The sequence below is a fragment of the Artemia franciscana genome, chromosome 3 (genome assembly GCF_032884065.1).
Source record: "Artemia franciscana chromosome 3, ASM3288406v1, whole genome shotgun sequence".
Classification (NCBI taxonomy): domain Eukaryota; kingdom Metazoa; phylum Arthropoda; class Branchiopoda; order Anostraca; family Artemiidae; genus Artemia; species Artemia franciscana.
In genome coordinates, this window is record NC_088865.1 from 22,050,335 (window position 1) to 22,070,239 (window position 19,905).

General features: G+C 34.8%; 1 long non-coding RNA gene across 1 annotated transcript; it reads left to right on the forward strand.

The window, feature by feature from the left end:
• The first annotated feature begins 5,473 nt into the window (after positions 1-5,473).
• Positions 5,474-19,155, forward strand: LOC136025023 (uncharacterized). The gene is made up of 2 exons (XR_010616999.1): positions 5,474-7,094; positions 18,949-19,155. It is a non-coding gene; the product is annotated as an uncharacterized LOC136025023 (long non-coding RNA).
• The last annotated feature ends 750 nt before the right edge of the window (positions 19,156-19,905 follow it).

Sequence of the window (19,905 nt, forward strand, 5' to 3'; positions counted from 1 at the left end):
TATTTTAAAGATCGTATTTCTTTCTTGCATGTCAAAATGTCTTTTCGCCTAACCTTGATGAATGTTATCCATAATAGGATGACAATAATGAATATCAACAATTTATGTATTATTAAGGACTTTGTCCTCTGTAATGTAGAAGGGTATTCCAGCACAGTAGTAATTTTAGGAGACTTGTTATTCAATTTATTGACTTTTTTTGTCGCTCCTTACCAATTATTCTATGGAGTTGATGCTCCCAAGTGCTCCTGCCCCCATTTTTTATAATTTTTTTTTTGCGGAAAAATTTGGGTTTAAAAACCTGCTTCTTAAGTATCGTAGTTCCCTTGGATAAATTTTCTGGCCTTAAAGTTGGATTTATGTCACCTACATCTTAGTCATACTTTCTATTCCCCCCTGAAATTAAACTCCTTTAAATTAATTTTGCGTTAAATGAAAAGAAATTGGTCTCTATAGAAGTTAAAAGAGGGCTCAAACCCTCATAAACTTTGCAGTACTCTTTTTCTTCTTCGTTATTAAATTTTTATCGATGTTAACTACAGCTCTGATATATGCTAGCCTAATTTTAACTTTATCACTAACATTGGTGCACGGACTGGATTCCTGCAATAAATGGAGTCATACAAGTAAAAAAATTAAAAATAAAACCTAAAAAATCTAAGTGCTTCAACAAATTAAAAATTAAAGAAGGAAAATAAGAACTGCTCTCTTAGCAGCTATTTGCCTGTAAATTGTTTTTGTTCCACAGTTAACTGTCGACTACTTTATTTCCGCTTTCTTCTTTTAAGTTTTAAAAGTCGGGTTGAATCTAATCATAAATGTGGACACAATGGGTTTGGTATAGAGCAGCTTTGTAACCGAGTAAACCACTTGGTTTAAATAATTTTCCTAATTAAAAAGCTTAGCTTCTGATCCTTGTTAGTCATCATCCGAGAGCAAAATTGGAAAAAGAGGCTTTGCTAAAATCAACTTTGGAGTCTGAATCCTGTCAAAAACTAAACGTACTAGGTGAACCTATGCAGAAAAAGATATGGTAAAGGATGGTGTTTAACGATCCTTTAAACGAAAATTATAATAAGGCTCTAGAACTGTTTGTACTTACGTCTTGCAATATAAACATATTATGTATGTCAGTTATGTCATACGGTATAAGGATAAATATTAGACATCAAACGTAGACGCACCCAAACACAGAATAAAAAAAAACTTCTGGAAAATCCATTCAGTTTTTGGATTCATCATTTCCTAACATAATTTACAAAACTAATTTAAAATTCTTATATTTGTGTATCTTTCAAAACAAGAAAAGGTCATTCTTGTTGGCAGCAAGATAACTTGCTTGTCATATATGCCAGATATATTCTTTTTGTTGCCAGGATTCGGATGAGGGTATGTTTATTTTTCTATTAATCAGTCAAATAGGTTTTTAAGCGATTCGTCTACTTTTGCCCCTTCCGCAATTAAAAAAAACTTCTAAGATTTTTTCATTATATTTTCGATATTTAAACTTATTTCTAATTTGTATATAGACAATTTGTGTATTTTTTCCCAATTTTTTTTATTGGCTGAAAGTATCCTCGTCTTTTCTTCTTAACAATTTGCTTCGTTTTGCTATTCATAGCTATTCTGGTCTTAAAAATGGCCCATAACTTGTGGGATAAATTGCTTTTCGTATATCCCTTTCTGTTTTTTTTTTTTACCAGAAGAATTTCTTGCAACAGAATCAATTTCTACATGAAAAAAAAATCCATGAAACTAAGATAATTTTGCTCTTGGATGTATTGTACAATGAAGAAAAAAGAGGCAGGAAAAAAAGAAGCGGATACAAAAGTATATAAATGGCACTTTACAAAAGTAAAGGCACTTTACAACTTTTGATAAATTGTCGAATAAAGCCTACTAACAGTTTAAATGTAAATAAAATAAAAAATTTCAGCCAAGTAACAAAAAAAGAAAATCCTACCACAATTCGCCTTGAAAATGGAATATAAAGTTATCTTGTGTTTATTAACTGAAAGGTTTTTTACATAAAAAAAAAAATTTCAGAGATGTTAAAGACGACACTTGAATTTAAACGTCGGAAAATAAATTGTGCTTGTGATTAGATGATATGAGTGCGACTTAGAGCTGTAACCAGTGACAGTAAACAATATTTGTTTGGTTGCATTCATAATATTGACTATTATACCCAGTTTACATTTAGTGAACGTTTTTACATGATCTATCAGTATTGTGGCAATTTTTTTTTAAATACAGACCTGTGTGTTTATTATATTTCGGTATTTGTCATTTTAGTTCGGGCAAACACTAAAGCTTGCTTCTCAGTGTGTCCGTTAAAATGTGTGCTTCGATTTTCTATGGTCTGTTACAAAGATGAATTCCTTCAGTAATAATCGAATTTGACCCGTAAAATCTTGTGATTCGTATGCCTGAAGTGAAATTCTGTAGGGAGAATGAAAAAGCTGGTTATAGATATTTCAAGAGTTTCGACGTACCAGGCAATTCCGCGCGTGGGGGGGAGGGGATGGTCTGAGGGTCATATATGAAAAATTGCAATATCGTACATAATATTCTAGTGTAATTGTGTTATCGCTTTGGTTTTTGACACCCCTCCCCCTAACTAAAGTACTTTGCGCAAGATTTATCCAGTTGGATTTTGCTTATTCATTGTTAGTTGTTATACATTCACCTCGAATACTGAACTGTGTTCTGTTACGAATAATTCCGGCTGACAGAATTTTTTTTTTGACAAGGAATCTTAATATTGAATATAGTGTATTTTTATCTTGAATTCAGATATGTTGCGAGAATTCATTTATTAGGTATAGTTTTTCAGTAAAAACTACTTAAGCATGATTTTGTAAATTTTCTTTGATCTATCTTACAAACCTCTGCCTCATATGTACCTATTACACTTAAGGTGTATTTAGGAAAATTTATTTTCAATATAATTCGGTATCACCATAAAAAAGATTGCAGATTTATTCATGTTTGGACTTGCTCAGACCTGTTAGTCTGGCATTGTATGTGTCAGTATTGAGCTGACAATGATTTTTTTTTTTTTTGCTAATGAAACATTTGTTTCGTTTGTTTTCGATTTTTTTTTCATTTTTTTTTTACCAATTGTACAATTTTTCTTTAAAGTGTAAAGTTTTCTTTGCTATTTTATTGTTTTTGTTCTTATTTCTGGTCATTTAACAATTTCTTTTTGTTCATTCTTCGGATCAAATCCAAGGGGAATCATAGAAGAATAGAACAATATTTTGTTTGTTGCGTTTCTGTATCTAGTGTTTTCGTCATACCAAGAAAGTATAACTCATACAGATGATTTCTCTTATATTTATCATGAGCTCACTTTCAAGCCTTAGAAGCGAAATCTTACTCAAGTTGTAAAAAAAAATTTCAACTTCAGTTTGGCTGTCAAGTTGTTCTGTGTTTTGGGTGTTAGACTGCTGACCTTATGGAGAAACGGTACACATCAAGTGTCACTTCCGGTTTTCGTGGTTTAGCGCGAACTGAAGTATCATTTACATGATTGCTTTTTGGGGAATATCAAAAAAATCACCTCTAAAACAAAATACACGGTCAAGCATCTGAATTTGCGGTCTACAATGAGACCTGTCTTACACTGTGATGGACCAGTATATGCAGCTACAACCTTTAGTGAAAACTCTGATGGTGACGTAACTCAAATTGAGAATGATTCAGGTGAAAATAATAATAATCCTACGTGAGAAGCCAGTAGCAGTTGATCAGAACAATACATTTCCAATCCACCAGATCTTAGTGGTCTGATTCGAGATTTAAATTTGTCTAAACAGCAAGCTGAAGTTTTAACTCCCAGAATCAAAGGGTGAAATCTACCCTAAAAAACAAGTCTTATTACATAGAAAATCGTAACACATACGTGAATCTCTTATCAGTGGCGTAATTTCGTCGAAATCCTGGGAGAAGCAAAGTTCGAGCCAATTTTGTCAAATCAAGTGGAAATGACAGTGAAAACCGAAAAATTACCCATATAGTACCATAAAGGGAAAGATATATTAAACAAAACTGAACAGGTTCTGTAGATGCTTGAATTATGCAGACTTACCTTGGTTTTGACAGGTTTTTGAAGAAACTGAATTTTAGCTTGGGGAGACTGCTGTCGGGGGGAGGGGGAAGTTGTCCCCTTTGTCAAATCAAATTAGGCCCCTGTCTCGTATCCATTGTCAGAAAACGTCTCAATTGTCCCTTCACCGAATCCTAGCGATATATTTTTACCTCCATTGCATATTAAGTTAAGAGTAGTGAACAATTTCCCCAAGACTATGGATAAGCTTTAATATGGCTTCTTTTACTGGAAATCAAAATTCTCCAAAGTTAGTGATGCTAAACTGAAAGAAGGAAATTCGATCAGTGTGATTGATGAACATTTGAAGGACTGTTAAATCGACTGGAGAAAACAGCCGAGCAATCTTTCAAAATTATTTTGCAACTATCATGACATAGTAGCTGATCTTCTGGATTCTAATAAACCTATGGGTTACAACATGTCTATGGAAATTCACTTCTTGGACTCTCAATTGGACTTCTTCCCCAAAAGTATTGGAGCTGTCAGCGATGAACACAATGAGTATTTTCTTCAGCAAATTTCTACAATGGAAAAGAGGCACCAAGGTAATCATAAATACTGGCTGACTACTGTTGGACAAAGAGAGCAGCACCGGAGTTAGGTTTTTCTCGGGAAGTTGGGCAACCGTAGACTTTGCCGCCCCTGTCGCACCATCAATAATGTAAATAGCACAGTTTTGCCCAAATATATTACAATTTAAGCTTGTTTTGCCGCCCGGGGCACTTGCCTCCTCTTGTCCTCTCTAGATGGGGTCTGCAAGAGATACGTTCCAGCTGCAAAATATACCCAAATATATTACAACTTAAGCTTATTTTGCCGCCCGGGGTATTTGCCTCTTCTTGCCTCCCCCTAGATGTGGCCTGCAAGAGAGACGTTCTAGCTGCAAAATAAACCCAAAAGTTGGATTGAATAGTTGTAACTCTGAGTTAGATTGCGAGTTACGGATTTGTTTTTTAGAATACTTTGAAAAATTCAAATAAATATCTTTCAAAACTCCTGCCTGACGGGGAAAAATAATTATAAAAATACTTCTAGAACCGTTTATTTTAATTCTTGCAAAAGGAAAAAAAAAGTTCGTTTAGTTAACCAGCAACGATGGACAGTAATAAATATTGTTATCCACCATAACTAATTTGAGCATTTACTGATTTTTGCAAAATATATAATTAAAAAAAAACGTGACCGAGGAGCTGCCATCCTGTGTAGCAAGTTGAAGTTCTTTGTATGAAAGATTGGGTTAAATCCTAAAATTGTATAATATTCTTAACCGAAACAACTGTTTTCATTTGTTTCCATTCTAAAGAATATGGGAGGTTCTTTGAAAGCGTCAGCCAGTGAGCTAACTTGCTCTCTGAAAATTTAAAATAAAACTAAATCTATGTTACTTTACAATCTGGGAATCCCCAAAAAGGAGAAATCCCCAAACATTAGATCCTTGAATCCTGCTAGCACCTGGGCTGTGAATGTTAACAGTCCAAAATTTTTTGATGAAAGTCATGACTAAATAATATAAGTGCAGATGATCGAAAATTCTACTGAACTCGAGAACTTACATTGCATAGGTATGTTTTGCAAGATGTATGTATACCATTCAGGTAGTTTTATGTTCTATTCAGTTTCCATTCTGCTTCTGGGGAGTTGGTTGTATAAATGGGTGTGCTCAAGATTTCACCTATGGGTATGTCCAAGCAAAATCCAAGCTCTCTTGGGGTCAAGGTACGGATGTATACTAAAAGAAAAATTGTTTAAACCGTGTTTCGTAAATATTCTATTATTTTTGACAGATATTTAGGATATTTTAGATCCAAAGGAAAGTCATATTTACCTGGCAGTATACATATCTGTGCTGAAGGTTTCGCACAAATTATTGTATAAACAAATTTTGGAGCCATTGAATGAAATTATAGAAACTGCGGAATATAAGTTTATTGTAGAAGTATCATGCCAAGTTATAACCATAGTAGAATGGTAATTTATTCAATCCTAATCATGAAGCTTGATATCAGTCAGTGGAACTGTTCCCTGGACGGGCTAGTTTCTGCAAATTGGAGTAATAAAAAGTAGGTTTTCTAAAAGAAAGTAATAAAATAACCCTATTAGTGTACAAGAATCAACCCAATTGACAAAAATAGCCCATTAGGGCTGATGATTTTCTCCATTTGGGTCATTATCATCTAAGAAAAATGGGCAACTACTCTCTATTTTGACCTTGGATTATTCTGTCGTCGAGCGACCTCTTAAATACAGTCCTTTGCTTAAAAGCAATTAATTTTCCTACGCAAAATTTAGTTGACAAAATTTGAATTCGTAGCTAAAATCAATCCTCTTCAAGATGAAGTAGATAAAACTGAATCAAAATCAAGTAGCTGTGGGCATCAAGCCATGGCTAATTGTAGAAAAAGCCAAGACAGATAGTCCGAATAACCTAATTAATAATACCGGAGAGGTTCTATATTCAGCAGAAATACTGAAAAGTAATCAACTTACAAAGAAGAATTCAAATAGTATTTCTGGAATATACAAAATTTTGCATCTGACAACGCCTTCTTTTGCTAAATGGGGGGTTTTCTTGTGATGACGAACATTTAGAGAAACTATTACTGCTTGAAAATCGCTCTACTGGTATAGAGATACGGCAAAAAATAAATATTAGAATTTGGTTAATCTTTATTTTTTCAGTTGTAATCATCGTCTTTTTGAAGCGATTGTTCCTTTCGTAAAACATTTAAAGAAGCTGTTAAACTCCAAGAATGTTTTTGAAAATATAGTGACATTGACATTTTAAGGTTTATGAAAGGAAAAATAAATAAATCTTAATCGTTAAAAATGCATTAAATACTGATAGCATCTGTGGTTTGTCAACCGTTCGTATTGTTGATCTTCAATATTGAGCAAAATGAAGACAACTTTTTATATTTTGGTGGTTTTTGCACTATTTACTTTGAGCATTGCAAATTACAGTGAAAATAATCGAGGAAAAGTAAGTTCTATAATTTCAGGCATTTGTTGTATATTTAAAAAAGTGACCAGTGCTTATCCTCCCCCCTATCCCCCTGGAAAATAATCCCCCCCGCTGAAAATCTCCTCTCGGACAACACCCCCCGAAAAATACCATCCCCACAGGATTGGTTGTTAAGTCCCTTTGGACCTTAAAAAAAGGACTAGAAGGCTCAATTTCTATTCCAATGAGAACACTCCGAAGTTTCTGCGACCATGAGGTGGAGGTATGGATGAGGAAGGGGTATTCCCCTCCCATACGGAATAAATTATGCTTATTTTGGGATGTAATGTTACCCTAATTTCATAATAACAGCGTAGACCAGAAATATTCCCAGAAATCATAAGGGAGTAGATATCAATTTCACATTTTTGATATGTTTTTTAAAGTTTCCCCCCCCCCAAAAAAAAAAACCTTCAATGGAAAACACCCTTTTGCTAGCTTTTTTCTGGTAAACTTTTCCATGGAGGAGAGGATTACAGGCATGATTTTAAAAACAATCAGAAATTGAAGCCTTCCCCCCCCCCCCAAAAAAAAAAACCTTCAATGGAAAACACCCTTTTGCTAGCTTTTTGCTGGTAAACTTTTCCATGGGGGATAGGGTTACAGGCAGGATTTTAAAAACAATCAGAAATTGAAGTCTTTTTCCAATGAAAATGCCCTAAGAAGAATTTTCACCCTAGTTCATCCGCAAGTAATTTTATGGGTGGAATTTTCAGTTAGAATGGAATTATCTGGTGAATTTCCATAGCGGGGGGGGGAGGTTTACATGAAAATAATTTCAGGAATTTTCCGTGGGGGGAAGGAACTTTTCATAGAGGGGGAGCCGGTTCCTGGTATTATTTGAAAACGGTTAAAATTATATTGAAAAACGTTTTTTTCCACTGAAAGTAAGGAGCAACATCAAAACTTAAAACGAACAGAAATTATTACGAATGTGAAAGGGGTTGTCCCCCTCGAGACCTTGCTCTTTACGTTAAAGTTTCGAATTTTTGTCCTAATTCTTTAAGAACGATTCCTGAAACACAATGGCCGTTTATTTAGAATAGTAAATTTTTTTTTATTCTATTAAAAACTTTAGTGTAAAGAGCGAGATCTTGAGGAGGAGGCAACCCCTTTTATATACGTAACAATTTCTGTTCTTTTTGTTTGATGTTGCTCCTTACTTTCAGTTGAAAAACTTGTTTTTTTTATTTAATTCCTTAGAGATAGGATTCGGTAATGGGAAAAACATGGAATAAGTTTTTTAAAGAAAAGTAAAGAGCTTCATTAAACCAAAAATGAGAAGAAATAAAGTCAAATAATCTTTAAAGTCAAAAACAAGTCTAATAGGAAAAAAACGAAAAGACATAAAATATTTTTTCCACAAAAGAAGTTTGACAAAGAATAGTAAAAACTCCATTAAGCCAAAAATGAGTAGAAATAAATTCAAATAATTTTCTAAGCGCAAAACTACCGCAAATCACAAACAAATAATTTAAACCCAAAACAAACAGAAATTACAATAAATAACAGAGTCAAACCCATAACAAGCAAAATTAGCATGAGTAGAACTGACAACCCCCGCCTCTTCTCAAGACGAGAACATAATTTGTACTTTACTGAAAACAAAACACATTTTAAATGTTTTCACTTTTTTGACTTTAATAAATACAGAAGTATTAAGAATATAAGGAATAAATATCAGAATATGTATATTAAACTGAAAGTACATTGTTATTTTTTTTAATTTTCTTTTAGTAAAGTGCAAATTATGATCTGGTCTTGAGAAGACACGGGGGTCGTCTGCCCTACTCCTTTTAATTTGGGCTCTTTTTGAGTTTGACTAGGTTATCTATTGTAATTTATGTTTGTTTTGGATTTCATTTATTTATTAATGGTAGTTTGCGGTACTGTTATACTTGGAAGATAAGAAAAACCAACTCGTAGAATTTGACCAAGATTTCGTTCGTAAAAATTTAAACAATAAGAATTTGTTGGTTCCCAAAGCCAACTATCCTTTCAAAGAAAAGTTCAACGATCTTAAACTTTTTCGTGCTTAAACATGTTTTTAGCTTAATTTTGGTGATTTTTCGCCTACATTTTTTATTCTTCTTTTTCTTTAATTTGGCGCCCACTACTGCCAAAAAAAAGCAGAAGTCCATATGGAATTTTTTCAACAAAAGTGGATTTATGGTTTTTTCTAAGTTTATAGATACTTATGGTGTATAAATTCCTCTTTTTCACTTTCTTTACCACTTCCCAACGAAACTAAAAAAAGAAAACTCAAATAAAATTCTCAAATTTGAAAAACCTTTTTTTCATTCCGGGAGAGGGGTCCCGTGGGGTTATTTCCGTGGTAGGGGGGAAATTTCCCGCGGGTGTAAACGCCCACAACCATTTAAACCATATAACAGAAAAGTAATTTAGGCTGTTGACAGTCCCTTGAGCAGTGATGGATCCATGGTTTGCAGCGTTGCCACTTGCTCTTATCCAAAGTTTGCTATCATTCTCGAAAATAGGATCCTGCATAATGTTTTCGCTAAATATACATTTTTCGTGCAATCTTGCTTGGAGTTGCTCAATTAGCTAAGTTCGGACGTATGGCATTTCGAAATCCTTTAAACTAATCCTAAAGTGAAATCCTACCGAAAAGGTTATCATCCTGAAAACACGTGCATTCTTCGTATTACTAGACTGTTTCTCTAGCACAAATATTGCTCAATAATGGTATTTTAAGGATATTCTTTAAAGCTGATCCTAAAGTAAAGCCCTGTTAAATAGGTAATCATTTTGAAAACACATACACTTTTCGCACTGCTAGACCTTTACTTTAGCACTAATCAATACGCCAAACCTTGTGGTGTTCTTGAAACCCATGGCTTTACGCATCGTGTAGTTGCACCATAAAAGTGAACAGGTCCTCAGTTTTTCTGTAAAGGGAGAGAAGGTTTTTAAATTATTTTGTTCAAAAAGAATTAAGTTACAAAGATGTTATTAGATTTTTTCCAAAAAAGTTTTTCCAGTTGCAGTTGCAGTGCATTACACTACAGAGAACTGAACTTAGTGAATAGTGGCGGTTTTCAGAGGTGAGATTTTTTTCTAGTGGAAAAACATAGAAAAATACACGTGGATTGGAGTGGTGCGTCAAGCTTGTGGTTGATAGTAGGACTGTTATTTGACTTTAAAGCAAAAACATACAGCAAATAGGCTTTAAAGATGCTCAGTGCTTTTATTCAATTTACTGGTTCATTGAAAAGATTATTTTTGATTAGACCGTCTGATGAAAGGGGGATCACCAAATAGAGAGACAGAAAATTGAGGAAGTTTGCTAAAATGGAGAGATAATCTTTTTATTTGAAGACCACCGAGTAAAGAGGTTATTTCTTTATTTGGCATTCTTAATTTTCAGTCCCAATTTCATTGGAAGGTACACAAACTTTTCGAAATTAAAAGAAAATTGTATTTCTGTGATTGGGTTGACCTAAGGCCACTCTCTTGCATCTGACTTTGCAACTACATTTCGCTCACATGGTCTTGTATGATGACTTTTCACCCTTCTTTAAATTTTTTTCAGCCAACAAAACCGGGTAATGATGCACAATAGCTACCCCTGTTAAAATTAACTGATTTCTTGGTGTATATTATTCAGTCAATTCGGCTATAAGGTTGCATAGATACTGTTTAGTAGAAGCAGAATATAAATGACTCATTTCTAACCATACGCTATACCCTGGTTCTATTGGGGGTATCTCTGAACCCTAGGATGCAGAGATAGCTATTCTACAGCTTCCCCCGAAACTGACATTATTATAGTAAGCCTCACCGATCTTCCATTTTCGGTTCCAAAGATTAAATTAAAAATATGTTACAAAATCCAACAGTTCAATCATAATTTGAAATTGGCTTCGATTTGCTTTGACCGAAGTTGAAATCCCCTTATAAGAAAAATTATCAAACTACGAAATCTCAGTAGAGCATCCTCTCCTCTTCCAGGCTTCTGAAATTCTGGTCCTAATTTTTTTAGATATTTGTAGTTCTAAAGTGCTACATTTTTACTGGCTTTCCAAAATAGAGCCATATTTTATCCCAGTCGTATTACGATGCTACAAAAGGAAAAACTGCTACAGTTAGCACTATAGTGCTACAGGTGGCAGCTCTGAACGAGAAGTACACGTAAATCATTAAAGGAAGCAACCTTGGAATCCATCTAGCCATAACGTAGAAATCTCACAGGACAGCGAAAATGTTTATTCTGGCTGGGACTGCTTTTTGTATGATAATGACCATTTTCGTGGGCAAATAAATCTTAGTTTTGCCTGTAGGACACGGTATACCAATTTTGGTATGACAATTTTTTGCTTGTCTCCAAGCAAAAAAATTGAACAATTGACAGCATTCTGCTGATTGTGGGGCAGCCAAGCTTCTCTCTAACGAAATAATCAATTCATTTGGGATGTGTCAAACCCTATAACTCTCTTTGTGGTCATTATATTATCAGAAAGAAGATATATAACTATGAGTTTTGATTTTTTTTGGGAGGGAGCGCGATTAAATATCCCCCTAGATATAGTACTATCTACTGGTAACAACTTTATTACGGTACTGTGTATTTTAATTTTTAACATTAGATTAAATTAAAGCCAGACACATAGCCTTGGTTAAATAGAGTATTTGGTTACTTTAATGAGCTAAACTATAAGTTCTGAGAATTCCCAATTTCAAGAGACCTGCTGAAAATTCTTTCGGACCTGCCATTGATATTTTCTCTCCAGAAACGCACGAGTTAAGATATCATTTTCATCATTCTGTGTTGTAGGATAGTGTCTTTGAAACACGAAGCACTTTGAAAAGTGACTCTTCAGCTTCAAATTCTTGTCAGAGCATGCTAAAGCATTTAGAGTTAGGCTAAAAAAGGTTATTATAGTCAACGTTTTGTACCTTAAAAAAAATAACATAGGTCTGAACTTTCAATGTAAAGCAATTGTTTTAAAGTCTTTAATTTTACGTTCTGATTCCAAGTCAAGTCAAAGTTGTTTGTGGCTAGTTTTATTTTATCCACATTTTTGGTAATTCACCCGTAAAGACAAAACACTACTCAATAAAACTTCGGAGGCCAATTTCAGTACCATTACATTTTCAGAATGTTACAGATAAACTTTTCTAGTCAAATAAATTCCAACTTCTAGTCAATTAAAGTCCAACTTTTGCCGAAAAGAGGATTACTCAAATCGTTGGCTAATCAGAGACGCAAAATTAGCATCACAATACATGCAACAGGAATCACTTACTTGCCGTTATCTAACTAGGGACAAATTAAGATTTTGTCAACCAGTGTTATATACTTAATAAGCGTGTATTTATTCTTTTGCCTTTTTTTTATAATTGCCACAATTCTGCCCTGCTGAGAAATTGCAGATTGAAAGAAAATTATGTTAAAGTACCAATGAAAATGAAATATGGATGTTTGAATTGGTTAAGTGGACATTTAGACAACCATTTACATCTAAAAAAAGAAAGGAGAATCAGGAAATCAAGTTTTAGTGAAAAATACCTTTATCTAAGGGTCTACCGTTTTTGGTAGTACCGGGCACCAAACTTAAAAAAGAAACAAATACTGGCGAAAAATAAGCTGAAAATATCTGGATTTGTTGTCTTTAGGAATCAGCACATTCTGAAATTTTTATAGAGGATTAGTAATGTCAGATTTAACTAATTAGTTTTTCCTTATTTATTTTTGTGGTTCGTCATTAAGGAAAATGGTACTTTCCTAAAAACTTCATGATTTTTAAAACAACCTAAAGAAAAACCTTAGAAAATCGCTATTTTCAGGTATGAATAGACTTAAAATGGGTCAAGGGGAAATGTGTCCTTATTTCATGTCCTCGGGGCTTTAAATATTTTAGAATAATTATTTTGTATTGTGCACATCCTTGTTCTAAATAAAAGCCTGAATTTCCATCACTTACTAAGAATTTCAGTTATTATTATTTATATGACAGTGATTATTACAACATCACCATCCTTGGGAAGAGCCCTGTAAAAGTAAAATCCTACATTTATGATCTGAGTGAAATGTTACTATCTGCGACGTCATTGTCCATGTAGATGTAAGGGCAATTTTGGGAAGACGCCCGGAAACATTCTCCTTCTCGGTGGTACGTCTCGAAAACTGCTGGAAAGCAAAAACAAGAAAGTGGAAAGCAAAAACAAGAAAGGAGAAAGCAAAGACGACTCTTGGAGCGCGAAAACTAGTGAAATATGTCTGTTATAACGTAAGTTCGAATATATTTAACATGGATGTAAGTAATTTAAGTAATAAGCGTCAAGGGTGATACCAAAGCCAACTTACCCAAGCAGTAAGGCTGGCGCTTCAGATTCTGGATTTTCTTTACTCGTGGCTTGCAGATTTTGGATTGAGGACCACTATATAGGTTACCTGTACTTGGAATATAAGTTCTTCTTCTTCATCCATGCCACAACAATCTTGTTTCCTAAATTTAGGAATTTTATACAATTTTAATGTAGCCATATTCTTCCCTACCTGAATACTTCCATATTCTTCGGCCTGTTTGAAAGTTACGCCAGGGACGTGGTTTTCAGCTTCTCTTTCCACGATCCATCTGGATTCATTATTCAAAAAAGTGGAAAACGTTTCCAGTCAAATAAACCCATATGGAAAGTCATTCCTCTCCTTCTTTATCCGCGAAAACTCATGGAAAGTTATTCTAGATCGGCTTTAAGCTCAGATTCACTCTTGCAAAATAAACACAATTTAAGGCCGTGGTTCCCAACCAATTTTGGGCCATGCCCCACCTAGATATTTCTAAAATCCTGATGCCTATCAGAGATATAAAAAAAAGAAGTTTTTTTTAACTGCCACTAATGAGCGACATTAAAACTTAAAATGAACAGAAATTATTCTGTACATGAAAGGGGTTGTCCCCTCCGCAACGCCTCGCTCTTTACACTTAAGTTTGACTCTGTCACATCTCTACTTTTTAAAACACTAAAAAAAACTTTAGCGCAAAGAGCGAGGCGTTGCGCAGGGGACAACCCCTCTCATATACGATATAATTTCTGTTTGTTTTAAGTTTTAGTGTCGCTCTTTACTTGCAGTTAAAAAAAACCTGTTATTTGTTTAATTTCTGAACGTTTTTGAATTAATGCATGTTTAGATTCTGGCTCACCGCACATGAATAATTAAAACGAAATTTGCATATCATTTTTTTTTTGCTAAACGGCTTTCTCATAGTTTTGATCGGACGATTTTGATTGAAAAAGGGGGGAGGAGGTCTAGTTACCCTCCAATTTCTGGTTACTTAAAAATGCAACTAGATTTTTTTAGTTTGTGTACAAACGTTTTTGGTATTAATAAACATACATACCTTACGAATTATCATACGTAACGAACTTCTATATTTGTGTATTTTTATTACGTATATGACGGGGTTTGCCCCCTCGCCAATACCTCACTTTTTACACTAAAGCTTGAATTTTGTCCCAAATCTATAAAAATGACTCTGAATCAGAGAGACTATAGAATAAATAGTTGAAATTACTGAAGTTTTAATGCTACTCATTACTTCCAGGTGATTTTTTTTTTATTTATTTATTTTCTTATTGTTTTTTTAAATAATGCTAGAAAATCCTAGACCCCCTTCATGGAAATTCGCTTCCCTCGTGATAAATTCCTTCATGGAAAGATCCTCCCACATAACCTCTCTCTGCCGACCCACCCCGACGCGAAAAAGTCCCCCTGAAAACGTCTGTACACTTCACAATAGCCATTACTATATGTAAACAATGGTCAAAGTTTGTAACTTGCAGCCCCTCCATTGGGGACTGTGGGGGATTAAGTCGTCCCCAAAGACATAGTTATTAGGTTTTCGACTAAGCTGAACAAAATGACTATCTCAAAATTCTGATCCGGTGACTTTGGAAAAAAATGTGCGTGGGAGGTGGTCCAGGTGCCCTCCAATTCTTGGTCACTTAAGAAGGGCACTAAAAATTTTAATTTCCATTAGAATGAGCCCTCCCGAGACATTCTAGGACCACTGGGTCGGTACGATCACCCCTGAAAAAAAGGAACAAATAAACACGCATCCGTGATCTGTCTTCTGGCAAAAAAAAAAATAAAATTCCACAATTTTATGGATAGGAGCTTGAAACTTTCACAGTAGGGTTCTCTTATGCGCTGAATCTGATGGTTTGATTTTCGTTAGGGTTCTACAACTTTTAGGGGGTGTTTCTCCCTATTTTCTAAAATAAAGCAACTTTTCTAAGGCTCGTACCTTTCGATGGTTAAGACTAAACTTAATGAAGCTTATATATTTCGAGTCAGCAAAGTAAGTTAATTGTTTTGATATATCTATTGGTATCGATACTCCGTTTTTTGGAGTGTCGGTTACTATTGAGCCGTGTCGCTCCTTACTCGTTACCACGAACTGTTTGATCTAAATTTTGCTGTTCAAGTTTTAGGTGCATTGACCTAAAGGAAGCTTAAAAGGCCATGATTTTAGTATCTATTTTTGGGTCGCTGTCTAAATTTTTTTGTACTAATGAAAAATAACAGAACATCTCTGTAATTGAGCCCCCATATAACGAGCCCCAATGCAACTGAACCCTCATTCAGCTGAACCCTTATGCAAGACAACCTCCCCATAACTGAGCTGCGTGCAATTGAAACCCTCATGCAACTAAACCCCCATTTAACAGTAACCTTGTGCAACCCGATCCCCGTTTAACTGAACCCCCATGCACTTCAACGCCTGTTTAACCGAACTTCCGTCCAACTGAATCCCATTCAACTGAGCAATCATGCAACTCAGCTCCCGTTTAATTGAATCCCCGTGCAACTGAACTATTTACAATTGAGCCCTCGTGCAACTCGATTCCCATTCAAATAAACACAGTAATTAATTAAATTAGCTCAACCCTCATTCAAATCGAGCTTCGTTTAATTCAGCCCTCGCACAACTCAACCCTCATTTATTACTATCCCCATTCAACTCAACCTCTGGGCAATTAAAACGTCACTTAACACAACACTCATTCAACTTAACCCCCGTTTAACCCGAGCCTTTCTGACTCAACCCACTTTCACCTCATCCTCAGGTACACAATATAACTAAAAAAATGTAATTCAGCATGGCTTGACGAGGGTGACAAAAGTTGACTCAATGAAATGGTCTTTATTTGCTCATTAATTTTTTTGTGTCTTTTATGCCATTTCGTCGTAAACCCATCCCCCCTTAAAAAAGCAAAATTTATCCTTCTGTCGTATATATTTGAAATTTAGCAGAACTTTTCTTTTCCAAAGCCTGAGCATAACCGAATGTCTTGGTTGTATCAATAGCTGCACCCTAGCACAGAGAAGGTCAGGGTCCATAGTAGCCAAATCTTAAAAAACACTTTAAAAAAATATATTATCTCGTAAGAAAAACTTGTCGTTAGTGCTGATTCAGGAGTGATAGTTATTATTTAAATTAATAGAAAAGGTTTATTGCGGAAACAATTTCTGAGAACTTTTAAAAAGAGTCGGAAAGGCTGATAAGTCTGTCAAACTGCTGTTTAAAATCCCGCTCTTGAACCCTCCCCTTCCCAGTCACCTTGGAAGTGGAAAGAAAAAGTTTTGAAAAAAACTACCAAGTGAAAAAATGTATCCAAATACAAAGTAAAAAAATATATAAAATAAGTAGAAAAAAGTTATTATTTTGTGGTATTGATTGAGTTCACATGTAGTCAATTACGAAGTATCTAATACTGAGCCAAGATTTTATTCATTTTTTAATTATTTTTTTCAGATCTGGTTATTGTTTTCAGTACATTCATTGTATCCAATAGGGTCATCATTCATTGCAATATTTAGTTTCGTAATTTCTTTATCAAACAGTTCGTGGTAACGAACTGTAGTAAGGAGCGACCCGGCTCAATAGTAACCGAAACCCAAAAAAATGGAATTTTGATACCAATAGTTACATAAAAAAAAAATCGCATTTCAATGCTGATTTTAAATATATAACTTTCATCAAGATTAGTCTTACCTATCAAAAGTTACGAGCCTGAGAAAATTCGCCTCATTTTAGAAAATAGGGGAAAACACCCCCTAAAAGTCATACAATCTTAACGAAAATCACACCATCAGATTCAGCGTATCCGAGAACCTTGTTGTAGAAGTTTTAAGCTCCTATCTACAAAATGTGGAATTCCGCATTTTTTGCCAGATGACAAATCCCGGATACGTGTTTATTTGTTTTTCCCCAGGGGTGATCGTATCGACTCAGTGGTCCTAGAATGTCGCGAGAGGGCTCATTCTAACGGAAATTAAAAGTTCTAGTGTCCTTTTTAAGTGACCAAAAATCGGAGGGCACCTAGGCCCCCTCCCACGCTCATTTTTTCCCCAAAGTCACCGGATCAAAATTCTGAGATAGCCATTTAATTTACCATAGTCGACAAACCTAATAACTATGTCTTTGGGGACGACTTACTCCCCCGCAGTCCCCGTGGGAGGGATTGCAAGTTACAAACTTTGACCTTTGAGTAATGGTTACTGGGAAGTGTACGGACGTTTTCAGGGGTATTTTTTTTGGTTTGGGAGGGAGAGTTGAGGTGTGGTCGTGGGGGGGAACTTCTCATGGGGGAAGACTTTCAATGAAGGGGGCGCAGGATTTTTTTGCATTATTTGAAAAAAAAAGAAAAAATAAATATGAAAAGTTTTTTTTTCTACTGAAAGTGAGGAGCAGCATTAAAACTTAAAACCAGCTTAAAACGTGCATATGAGGGGTTTACCTCCTCGTAATACCTCGCTCTTTACGCTAAAGTATTTTTAGTAATTTCAACTATTTATTCTACGGCCTTTGTGATTCAAGGGTCATTCTTAAGGAATTGGGACAGAATTTAAAGCTTTAGTGTAAAGAGCGAGGTATCGATGAGGGGTTAACTCACTCATATACGCAATAAAAACATACGAATATAGAAGTTCGTTATGTAAGTTAATTCGTATTTATTACGTCTATTTTTTACTAATGAAAATGTTCGTAAAAAAACTAGAAGTTCTAGTTGCCTTTTTAAGTAATCAAAAAATTGGAGGGCAACTAGGCTTCCTCCCTCTCTCCTTTTTTCTCAAAATCTTCCGATCGAAACTAGGAGAAAGCCGTTTAGCCAAAAAAAAATTATTATGCAAATTTCGTTTTAATTATTTACGTAGGGAGAGCCAAGATCAAAACATGCATTAATTAAAAAACGTCCAGAAATTAAATAAAAAAAAACAAGTTTTTTTAAAGGAAAGTACGGAGCGACACTGAAACTTAAAACGAACATAAATTACTCCGTATATGAAAGGGGCTTTTCCTCCTCAACGCCCCGCTCTTTACACTAAAAGTTTTTTACTGTTTTAAGTAGAATTAAGAGAAAGAGTCAAACTTTAGCGTAAATAGCGGGGCGTTGAGGAGGAAAAGCCCCTTTCATGTACGGAGTAATTTATGTTCGTTTTAAGTTTCAATGTCGCTCCGTACGGCTTCATGAACACGCACATCATCAGAGTTGGGATTTATTATAGCTTTTGCAATAAGTTGAAACAGATTTTCTTGACGGCTTTTTAACAGTTTATAGTTACCACTCGTCTACCCTCTTAGTTGGATCGATGCTTAGCAAGGGAATAGACAGTTAATAAGTTAGCCATTCAGAGGGCAAATAAAATAACTATGTTTAACATGTTTTCAGATTTGAGCGTTGATCCATGCTATGTACATCCTGAACTCGTTAAAATAGCAGAAAACCTGTTAATCATAGAATATTAATACTTTACAGAAGTCATTTGGACTATCCTCCTACTAAAATAATAATAATCTTTCAGGAACTGGATATGGCGTCACTGGAGGAAATGCAAATAATGAAACTACAGTGTCCGCACTTAAGACCAAAAGGGACCGGTATCAGTTCGCAAATGAATCGTCCACACAATTGCCCAGCTAACACAGATGAACCAGTGGAAGGGAGCACTTAATCTCACAATGATTATTATACGCATAATGCTATGAAATTAAATTCTTTTAAAAACTAATTTATCTTAATTCTGGGTCTATCCAAGTTACAAGATTCGCCAGATCACGATTTGATAACCCTCCAAGTGGTAAAGAGAGAAGGGCTGATTACACAAGAAAAGTCACGAATTTTCAATTTGGAGCAAATTTAAGATCTTTGGAACACAGTTGTTTGGCAGATTTAAAACCGATTCGAATATTGGGACACAAATAAGACTTCTTTCTCTACAAAAGAGCCCTATTTTTTGTCTAGTTTCATAAAAATACAAGGTTTCGCAAAGAGCATAGCTAAATTATTCTCTGAACCACCGGCTAAAATAAAATGTATTTGGGAATTGGTGGTTGCTAATACCTACATCGAATCATTACAGAATCTGTAACTTTGTAGCTTTGAGTATGTAACTGAAGAAAACTAGTTTACTTGTATATACTGAAATACCAAAGGCGTAAAACTAGCAGTCCCGAGTGGCACAGATGGTTGAGCATTAGATTGCTAATCTCGGGGTCATGGGTTCGAGCATGACTTTACACTTTTTTCATCAAAAAAAAAAAAAAAAAAAAAAAAAAAAAAAAAAAAAAAAAAAAAAAAAAAAAATGATAATTTATTTCTTTATGGGTTGACTGTTATTTTAATAGTGCAGATTTATAAAGAATTCCACTAAAAGGGAAAGGGGATCTTTCTTCGTAGATAAATAACTCCTAGGGTATTGTTTTGCTTAGTCTTCCACTGCACTTCCTGGCTGAAGGGCTATGATACGTAAATCAGCACC